Genomic DNA, 11022 nt, shown 5'->3' with positions numbered 1-11022 from the left:
TCGATCCCCACGTTCGGCGAGAGATTTAGATACTTCTCGGAGTCAACTTTGTGCAGACTCTCTTCGGTGTCCGAACACCCCCGTGTGAACACATGCGCACGAAAAAGATCCCACGTTCACAGCGAAAGTCTCAGGGCTTGGAAAACACGAAGACACGCATGCATCATCTCTCGTCTCCGATTATCATGATCGTATTTCGATACTTTGACGAGACAACCCCAAAGCTGGTGTGTCGAAGAAGACAGCCACAGCGGGCTTGTTCGAATCAAAGTATCACACCATATCTTCAACGTATTACCAATACCTGTCCCAATATAGACCAGTTGGTCTAAGAGGACGTTAAACCCTAATAGTCAGTCAGTCTCTCTCTCTCTCTCTCTCTCTCTCTCTCTCTCTGTCTCTGTCTCTCTCTCTCTCACTCACTCTCTCTGTCTCTGTCTCTCACTCACTCTCTCTCTCTCTCTCTCTCTCTCTCTCTCTCTCTCTCTCTCTCTCTCTCTCTCTCTCTCTCTCTCTCTCTAACTATGTCAATGTAATTTTGTAATTTTTGAGTTCTCCTTATTTACTTCCTTAAATGCACATTGTGTTGCATTCCATACAATGTAGTTCTGTATCTTATATGATTGATTTTTATATTTGTTATGTGCGTCTGTCTTTATGTGTCGTATAAAGGACAGGTTGGAAGAATAGGCTTTGCCTGAAACTTTTATTCTTTTGTAATAAAGTTCTGAGTCTGAGTCTGAGTCTGAGTCTGAGTCTGAGTCTGAGTCTGAGTCTGAGTCTGACTCTCTCTCTCTCTCTCTCTCTCTCTCTCTCTCTCTCTCTCTCTCTCTCTCTCTCTCTCTCTCTCTCTCTCTCTCTCTCTCTCTCTCTCTCTCTCTCTCTCTCTCTCTCTCTCTCTCAACTCGAAAACTCGTCAATGCAGATACTACTAACACAAAACAAAAGTAGGTTGTGGGCACTCTCCCGGTATACATTTTATGCATTCAGGCATCGACAGCAACTGCTAGGCTAAAATGAATGTGTGTAAATGATTTCCGATCGATATGTTTCAACCCTTAGCACTGTATATGCACTTGTTCTTACTTGTCTCTGAGAGAGTATACATTGAAATGGAAACTCTACTCCCCCCTTGTACAAACACAACAGTGTGGTTTACAATAAAAATTCTGAGTTCTGAGTTCTCTCTCTCTCTCTCTCTCTCTCTCTCTCTCTCTCTCTCTCTCTCTCTCTCTCTCTCTGGACTCTCTTGTTATGTCTCTCGCTCTCTCTCTCTCCTCTTTCTCTCCGGACTCTCTCTCTCTCTCTCTCTCTCTCTCTCTCTCTTTTTAAACTTTCTGAGTTCTGAGTTCTCTCTCTTTCTCTTTCCTTCCTCCTCTCTCTCCCCGCCACCCGCATCCCGAATATATGAATAAGCGAGAAATTTGTTTTGGGTCCGCTTTGATATGTTTTACAACTTGTAAAACAGGTACGGGGAAATGAGAGCATTATCTCCAAATCGATTGGCCCCTGAACTTAACTGATTTTTGCAAGCCATTTTCTCTAGGATAGTTGTAGTGAGATATAGGCTTAAGAACAGTTATTTTTGACATTCGAAATTATATTCATTCTTCTGACAAGTAAATGAAATGATCCTAGTTAAGGGGATGTGCGGGGGTGATTTTTGAGCTTTTGGGCAGATTTGGGCATTTAGACATTTTGACTGTTTGGAAAACTGTGGTCATTTTTCTTTCAATTTCTGCCGTTGATGTTGCATATACATGTTTTTTTTGTGCAATAAAAATAAATTCAATACACCAACCCTCGCCTGATTGCGTTCATTTGTCTTGAACTTGCCTTATTATTGCCGATTTTCAACACCTTGATCAGCAAATTTGAGCAGACGACAGGGCGAACACTGCATGACGTTGCTTGCTACATAGCCTCCCCTGTTTGCATGTGACCGTTGTTTCGTTATTTTCCGGACTACTTCGGCTCTAACGGAACATTTTCAATGTAGGTCAATCTACGCCAACTTCCTTATACGGAGAGTATGACGTATGATGTGATCTTGATTCGTTCAACCGGGGTCACGTGGTACAACAATGGCGCTTGTTTACAAGCAGTGAAAGTACACGCTCCTGTGCAAAAATGGTTCGCACCAAGCCATCAACAACCAGAGGAGCCCCAAAATCTACGAAAAAGAGGACAGATCAAGTGAAGAATCAATGGAAGGCGAAGAAATCAGCGCAATCAGCTTCTGTGCTGGCTGACGTGGCAGAATTAGTGCCGGTTTTGGGGTCGTCTGCTAGTGCTCGCGTCGATTCCTTCGACTGAAAACATTCTCGGCACGAAGACAAGAAGTGAGTTCAAAAAAGAATCGTATGAGAGGTTTGTGTCCGGTGGAGTTGACACTAAGTCATCTGCTGCTACTGAAACCATGGTAAAAACCCAGAGGGGTGTTGTAGACTTTGCCGAAGTAGACAGTATGGTTGCAAGTCTGTGCTGTCCACAGTGTAAAAACAAGTGCTTGTCTCTTTGCACAGACTCCAGACCAACAAGTGGCTTGGCAGTATTTGCCCAGGTGAACTGTTCTTCGTGCGAAGAGCCTGTGTATGAACAGTATCTTGCGACAAAATTTAAGGCCAAGACAAAAGTGTTCGACATGAACAGACAGGCAGTGTATTCCTCACTTGCTTGTGGACTGGGAGCCACCACATTCAGAAATTTCTGTGAAAACATGGATTTAGCTGGACTTCACCACAAGACCTTTCATAGTCATACTCATGCCAGCCAACTATTCACACAACTGGAGAAATTCCGGAAGCATGTGTTCAGTGACACTGTTGCATATGTTCGAGAAGTTCATGCAAGATACTGTGGCACTACTCTTGGTGTCGACGACACCCTGAACATTATTGTGAGCTATGATGGCACCTGGCTTACTCGTGGACACTCTTCGCACATTGGAGTTGGGTGTGTTGTGGACTTACTTACTGGACTCTGTGTTGATGCCCATGTCATGTGTACCTACTGCCAGGTGTGGAGTCTACGGGGCAGAAGCTGTTTCAGGAAAAGCCAGAGGAGTATGCGGCCTGGCTCGTGGACCACTTAGACAAGTGTGAGGTGAACTATAAAGGTAAATTATATCTGTTTGCACAGACATATTTGAATAGAGTTTATTTCAAATTTAAGCAACTTACTCAAATAATAGCAAATTACAAGTAAATGTAATAGTGATGAGTGGATATTATTTTCCATGCATTCCAGTGAAACTGAAAACCAAAACCAAAGGCATGGATGATGGATTAAAAAAAAAAGCGTCATAAAGACAGATCATCAATTTATGATAATAATAATGAAAGTTGTAACACATGCGTAAAAATCCAATTTGTATCTTGAATAGTTCAGGGCATGGGGGAGTGCATGTGTGTGATGAAAATAATAAGAAAACACACACAGATAGATAGACAGACAGAGAGAGAGAGAGAGAGAGAGAGAGAGAGAGAGAGAGCTGTATCTACAGCATCAAGAGAGATTCACAAGTCTTCAGAATCAACGGGCTTCCCAGAACTGAGGGAGCTAGAATAGTGGTCAGGGGATGGCAAATAGTACATGTATGTGTGGCACAATACAAGTGTATTTAAAAACGTTCAAATGGTATCAATTAATGCATTATGCTTAACGTTTACAATCTAACAATGTTCAGTGCACCTATACCTGCTGCTAGAAATTTAATATTCAGTAATTTGGTAATTCCATGTTTATTTCATTTTTTTCCGCATTAATTATAATTGAAGTATTAGCTGGACAATGACTGTGAATAACACATGCGCGCACACACACACACACACTTAAAAAATACTCTGTTTGCAAATTACATTTCTTATTTTGTTCTTGTTTGCAGGCTCATCAGGATGATGGAGGTGGAAGCAGCCCGTGTCATATGGCGTCGATCGGTGAACACCAACAAGCTTCGCTCACAACACTACTGTCGGACGGTGACTCCAAGACTTTTACATAGCTCAACGACATCAAGCCCTATGGTGAGGATATTCACATTGACAAGGAAGAGTGTGCGAACCATGTGAGTAAACGACTTGGTACAGCTCTTAGAGAGTTCAACTTTGGACCTGCTGCTGCTGCCAACTCTGCCCAGTTCTTCGGATTCTAGACTGCAGACATCACATGAAGAGGCTTGGAGCAGCCAGGATGCACAAGAGGGTGCGGAACAGTCTGAAGGCTGTGAGAGACAAGCAAAGTAAAAGGAGAGACAAAGTGTGGGCAGCCAAGTCAGAGAGACTGGAAGAACTTGTTCATGCAGCTGGAAGGTGGCCCTGCATATGCTGCAGGCATGTTCTAAGTTTTGACTAAATGTTTTAACTTAGACGGGGAATCGAGATGAGGGTCATGGTGTATGTGTGTGTGTATAAAGTGATTCCGAGGAAACTACTGGACCAATCTTGACAAAACTTAACATGAGAGTTCCTGAGTGTGATATCCCCAGATGTTTTTTTCCATTTTTTGGAAAGATGTCTTTGATGACGTCATATCCGGATTTTTTTAGGCAGTTGAGGCAGCGCTGTATCACCCTAATTTTTCAACCAAATTGATTGCAATTTTGGTAAAGCAATCTTCGACGAAGTCCGGACTATAATATTGCATTTCAGCTCAAAATCTTAAAAATAAATTAATGAGTTTGCTTGTTAAAGTTGTCATTAAAATCTAATTTTTAGTTACAAATTAAATCTTGACTGCATTGCATTCCTCATTTTTTCCTGAATTCAAAAATATATAGAAATGTCATGTTCACTCTAACAATGTGCTCATAATTACAGAAAATAGGTTTAGTAAGTACTACATATATATGGTCTCATGCTTTGCGGAGACGAGCGTGATCCGTCTCGGTATTGTTAGCCGAGACTATCTAAATGTATCTCGTAGTCTTGGTGATGACTGGTTTGTGGTGTTGATATTTAAGTTTCATACCGATTGACTAAATGTTTTTATATCGCTTTAGGCGACTTGTCATTGTTATTGTGGTTAACATTATTCTCATATATATTGTGGTTATTGTACGCGTGCAATTGATGACTTGGGTACGTTTCGTAATTTGGAGCTAGCTTGTGTGTGTGTGTGGGTGTGTGAATGTGAGCGAGTGAGCGAGCTTTTTGTGGTGTGCATGCTGTGATTGGGAGTGTGTGTATGCATTGTTTGTAACTCGGAACAAACAATTTTCCAGGTGTACTGCACATGTTTGAAATAACTTATGTTTTATGTCTTCCCTAACTTTTAAACGGTGTCTCTAAGGTGTGAAAAACATTCCTCAGTGTGGAATTTGGTGATACATGTATGTATTTTGAGTTTAATTACAACTATCAATGGTTTCAAAACAAATTGTGTGCGTTTTTGCCTTTTCCTCAGTTTGCATGTTTTGACATTTGGGAACAACATGATTTCAAATCTACTGGTTAGATTTCTGTGAAATTCTGCATACTTGTACTTTTACATACTATCTACAGAGTTACCATTTGAATAATGAATCGGAAAAGAAATGTTGGCTTTACGATTTTTTTAATATTAAATTTTACGCAAAATTTCAACATTATGATAAAAAAAATTTTTTTTAAATAACTGTAATACTCACAGAAAAAATAAATGGTAAATCTGTAGATATGATCTAAATCTATATTTATGCAAAATATTGGACAGAAATCGAGCATTTGGATATGGAAAAAACGGTTCCTAAAATCCAATATGGCTGCTGTTTACTTTCCTGTTTCTATAGCAACGACATACACAATAAACAAACACATTAACGTTTCTTAATTCAGAGACCATCAGTATTATAACAAAAGCGACACAAACAGTGCTGATCATCATATATGGAAAATAGCGATTTGGCCCTCACATGGCCTTAAAGACAGTTTTAAGTTAATTCCGCCATAACTGAAATTTAGTCACGTTTCATGATGATGTGTTGTTCTAAGAGTTTCTATCATCCCAATAATGTATGACTGTAACAAAAACCAACCTCAAGACACACCTCTTCAAACAACATTTCGTCGCCGATTAGCTCTGTCCCAAACATTATTCTCTGTGAGTACTTAACTGACCTGGTGTGTGTGTGTGTGTGTGTCTGTGTCTGTGTCTGTGCGTGTGTGAGTGTGTGTGTGTGTGTGTGTGTGTGTGTGTGTGTGTGTGTGTGTTTCTGCATGTGTGCTTGTTGTGAGCATGTGTCTGTTGTATGTGTTTGTTTGCGTGTATTTGACTGTGCACTGTGCTGCGCTGCGAAAAAATTTGATTTTTTTTGTATTTTATGCATGCATGTTGGCCTATATGTGCTTTTGGCTCTGTTTTATGTTTTATGTGTGTCGTCCTATACAATTGTTGTTATAATCGTTTACAGGCAGACCGGGTGTGCCGAAGAAAAATTTCCATTTTTATGTAATATTTTAATGGACAATAAAGTGCTGTTATTGTTATTGTTATTGTTTTCCTTTTCATCCGAGACAAATTGTATTAGTTGTATATATATCGTGTTGTGTTTTTGATTGAACTTGTAAATTGAACTTGTAAAGCGCTTCGATCTGTGGAGAAGCGCTATATCAATGTCCATTATTATTATTATGTTAAGAGTGCGTGTAAGCGTTTGAATCGGACTGAAATTGGCAACTGAGTTTTCTCACTTACTTTTTCAAGCGCAAACCATCAGATCAGTGCCAAGATTCCATCCCACAATGGCCCTCCAAAATATTGTTTCTCACAACCCCACGGCTTTCCCACAATCGCGCCATCACGATAATCCTGTCATGACGTCATTGATTCCACGTCATCCGTACATCTTGCGTCATTCTTCACTGACCCGGCCGCAGCGTCACTGGACCTGCAAAAGCGCAACAACGTATCATTCAACCAACTACACTGTCTTGCTTTTCAAACAGCGTCAGTGTCATCACGAACAAAAGGGGCAGTTTGTGGACTGACCACTTGCAAAGTACACGCCCGCGGCCACATCAGAGAGTTCGAGACGGTACAGGTGATTGATTAAGCCACAGCTTCCGTTTATTGTCCAGTTTAATTGCCTGCCCGAGGGGGGGAGGTTGGGGGGATGAAAGATGCGAAACGTCTCCGACGGTGATGGAGGTAACAATTACCAGTGTATTGCTTCAGGCAACAGTTTTACGACGCCGACTTTGAAAGTGCGTTGACTTTGAAGGACGGTATCAGCGGTCGATTGATCGTTGATAGTGTCACGGAAAGGCTAACAAGTGGTACACAGGTACTATAGGTACGTCGGCCTTTGGCTCTGAAGATGATAGTGACGAAAAAGAGAAGTATGTGTGTGCAGGTGCATAATTATGTTCATTCATCCGTTCGTTGTGATTTTGAGAATACTACACAAAACAACTGTCCCTTAAAGTGTGTGATTTGTATAATTCTATATACATGTATTGTACATACCTATATATGTTTTGTTTTTCATTCATTTAGGTTAACTTGATCATCATCATCATCATCATCATCATCATCATCATCATCATCATCATCATCATCATCATCATCATCATCATCATCACATGCATGCTTTCTGATTGATTATTTTTAGAAAATAAAAAAATTACTAAAGCAATAATTAATCAGTTGATTATGAATAAATAAGGAGACGACTTAATAAATAAATCGTATATCTGTATAGGGCCACTATCACCTTAAAAAGAAGGAAGAAAGATCGAGGAAGCTGAAGGAGACTACGGACAGAGATACAGTCACGGAAACCGTCAGTGTCATCTTCCTCTTGCTCCAGGGTCAAGGTTATGTCACGCTGACATGAGATCTCTTGCACGTTACATACAAGATGACTGTTTATCGGGGTTGAAATGTCAATGTGTCTGGTGTGTAGCTGTCTCATGAAACACGTAACATTTCCGGGTCGTTTCCGTTTGTATGTCAATGTAGACCGTTGTGCTTTGAAGTGATTCAAAATGTTTTTTTGAATTTCCGCCTATCTCCTTGTTTATTGTTTGGTATTGATATTTATTTAGACGAAACAATCGTGCAAGGAAGCTTCCTTGGCAAAAAAAAAACCAGCAACAATGATTTTTTTTATCATAATTTATTAGAGTTAACCCTTTAACTTTGTCATGTCTTTTTTGGAAACACTTCCGCTCTCACGAGTACAATACAAGTAGAGCTCTGTACACCAAAGAAAACATAATGTGAGTAAGGCTAATGAAATATTTCCTCCGTTGCACCTTTTTTTTTTAACGAAACGAAAATAATCAAGACATAGAAAACCGACGACTGGATTACATACTTTTGCAACTTTACGACAATTATTAAAAAAAAGTTTGGGATACATCCGCATTTTTCACATTATACTGAATTAAGACACATCCATGAAATACACTCTCTCTCTCTTTCTCTCTCTCTCTCTCTCTCTCTCTCTCTCTCTCTCTCTCTCTCTCTCTCTCTCTCTCTCTCTCTCTCTCTCTCTCTCTCAGGCACTCTCTCTCTCTCCCTCATTCTCTGTTAACCTCTCTAGGTCTCCCTTTCTCGCTCTCTCTCTCTCTCTCTCTCTCTCTCTCTCGCACTCTCTCTCTCTCCCTCACTCTCTGTTAACCTCTCTAGCTCTCTCTTTCTCGCTCTCTCTCTCTCTCCTTTTCTCTCTCTCTCTCTCTCTCTCTCTCTCTCTCTCTCTCTCTCTCATCAGGTTCAACCAGCAGACAGTCTTGGGTTTGAGCAACAGATTTTTCTTCAGATGACAAGGAAGATGATGACTGTAGCAGACATGAGTTTCAGAAGGTATCAATCCCTTGCAGTCTCAAGGCGACGAACTGTGCGGAAAAGTGGGGCCATGTTACGTAACACGAGCCGACATTTCCGTGCTAAGTCTGACAATAAACAAAAACGCACACACTCTCTCTCTCTCTCTCACACACACATACACACACAGACACACACACACACACACACACACACACACACACAAACACATGCGAACACACACACACACACACACACACACATACACACACACATACACACACACACACGCACACACGCACACACAACCACACACGCACACACGCACACACACACACTCACACACACACACACACACACACACACACACCAAGAATGGTAAGTTATTGGAACGTCTAATTCATGACAGAAGAACACATTACATTTGCAGGTAAGTGGACACAACGGTCTTTGAATGCGGACAGACAGACACAGGCTTTTTGTGCATACAGTATAACTTTGCTTAGAAAGCGTTGCTCTCCTCACTCGCTGGAGTGAATGATGCATGGTCAGAGTCATCTAAGGCATGTTACTGATTAAAAGCCCCACAATGATGTGCTTGGCAAATACAAAAAAAAAAACCAAAAAAAAAAGAGTCATCTAAGGCATCGAAGTCATCTAAGGCATCTAAGTCATCTAAGTCAAAGAATAGAGAAAACAAAATTAAAGTGTACAGCAAATAGTTTGCTCGGAAGGAACTATAAATTCCATTATTACAATCATCGTAATCATCATAATTATTAGGAGACGACTCCCGCCATCTTGAAATCGAAGAAACGAACGGTGCATCCAAAAGTTACGTTGAACAGATTTGGCACCATCATGATTTTTGTTAATGAATTTGTGTTCGTTCGAGCAATATGAAATAAGCTTTTAGCTTGAGTTCACGCTCCATGCACTTCATTGCTATTGTATCAGTATTGCCTTTTGTTAATACATCCTGTTTGAACCAACAGATTTTCTTGTAAACCATGATCTTTTCGCGAGTCTGTATGAAACTATTTACATGTCCTTGCACAGCAACAAAACCTAAATATATTACCTTACGTGTTTACGAGCAAAATCATTATCATTGCTATTGACACTGAATACGAAGACACTAAACAATAGGAATATTGTGTAAATTGTCAATTTGTTCTGCAACAAATGAGCAAAATATTTTCCTCAGCAAAATAGCTAGCAGAGGTTTCAGATGTATTTAAACCATAACTGTAATTTTCGCTTTATTTAGAAATTAACCGATAACTGAACAATTTAAAAAAAAGGATGCACACAAAAAAAAATCACCCACCCAAAACAAATGTTGGTCAAGTTCTGCAAAGGAATGCAGCAAAAATGCAGCAACTTTCTGTTCTTTCTGAAACTGACGGCTAGCGAAACCATCCATTGTATGAACAAAGCAACTAGCAGTGAAGGCTTCAGATGGAATAATAACATTAATTCAATGTAAATTTCCACTTTGTAATTTTTATTATTTTTATTATTATGGTGAGCTTATATAGCGCGAACCACAATTAACTGTGCTCTCCGCGCTTTACATATTAATTTCTGCCGTGTGAAATGGAATTTTTATACAGACAGACAGACAAACAAACATTTTTTACACACAATATATAACGCATTCACATCGACCAGCAAACCTCAAGCCTGTTAGGCGAGCATTCACCTTTCGCGGCCTTTATTCCAAGTCACACGGGTATTTGATGGACATTTTTATCTATGCCTGTACAATTTTGCAAGGAAAGACCCTTTTGTCAATCGTGGGATCTTTAACGTGCACACCCCAATATAGTGTACACGAAGGGACCTCGGTTTTTCGTCTCATCCGAAAGACCAGCACTTGAACCCACCACCTAGGTTAGGAAAGGGGGAAGAAAATAGCGGCCTGACCCAGGGTCGAACACGCAACCTCTCGATTCCGAGCGCAAGTGCGTTACCACTCGGCCATCCAGTCCCATTTCCTTCACTTCAAGAGCTAAAAACGAACCACCCAATAACACAATGGAATTATGTAAAGGAATGTAGTCTGAACACAAAAGAAAGAAACGATTCTCGTCTTTCTCAAACAAATGGGAAAACAATTTCGAGCTCATACACTTTCAGTAGTTTTCAGACGTAATCATACGATAACTGCAATTCCAGCCCACAACTACCAGACACAGAGAAATCCCCCGCCACCCCCCCCCCCCCCCCCATTTTTTTTATATTTGTTAACCTATACCCAAAGAAAACTACGCA

The 11022-nt window shown here is 40.4% G+C and overlaps 1 long non-coding RNA gene across 1 annotated transcript; it reads left to right on the top strand.

The window, feature by feature from the left end:
* Positions 1-1643: 1643 nt before the first annotated feature.
* Positions 1644-5735, top strand: LOC138956914 (uncharacterized). Its single transcript, XR_011452867.1, has 2 exons — positions 1644-3118; positions 3887-5735. It is a non-coding gene; the product is annotated as an uncharacterized lncRNA (long non-coding RNA).
* The last annotated feature ends 5287 nt before the right edge of the window (positions 5736-11022 follow it).

This window comes from Littorina saxatilis, unplaced genomic scaffold (assembly GCF_037325665.1).
Source record: "Littorina saxatilis isolate snail1 unplaced genomic scaffold, US_GU_Lsax_2.0 scaffold_2839, whole genome shotgun sequence".
Classification (NCBI taxonomy): Eukaryota; Metazoa; Mollusca; class Gastropoda; order Littorinimorpha; family Littorinidae; genus Littorina; species Littorina saxatilis.
The sequence above is the reverse complement of the archived record's forward strand: the minus strand, read 5'-3'. Positions and strand labels throughout refer to the sequence as shown.